Source organism: Pollachius pollachius, assembly GCF_949987615.1.
Source record: "Pollachius pollachius genome assembly, chromosome: 2".
NCBI classification, from domain to species: domain Eukaryota; kingdom Metazoa; phylum Chordata; class Actinopteri; order Gadiformes; family Gadidae; genus Pollachius; species Pollachius pollachius.
In genome coordinates this window covers 31,413,646-31,414,077 of record NC_136935.1, presented here as the reverse complement: position 1 = coordinate 31,414,077, position 432 = coordinate 31,413,646, and positions in this window count along the sequence as shown.

Here is a 432-nt window from a genome sequence, read left to right as displayed (position 1 = left end):
GATACACACACAAGCACACACAAGCACACACACACACATGCACACACGCACACATATGCACACACGCACACCCACACACGCAAACACACACACACACACGCACACACACACACACACACACACATACACACACACACACACACACACACGCCCACACATATATGTATATATTTATATATGGATATATATACCTTTTTTTTTCAAGTGCTCGGACAAAAGAAAGCACAGAAAATACATATGAATTTTGGACAGATACAGACACATGAATAATATAAATAATACAAATAATAATACTAAAACCAACGTTTTTAAAAATATAAAATGCTGGGGATAACGTGCATAAATAGAGGAATGTTACAAAAAGGACGATCTAAAAGGTGGATATATATTCATATACAATATATATAGAGATATATGTGCATACAGTATATA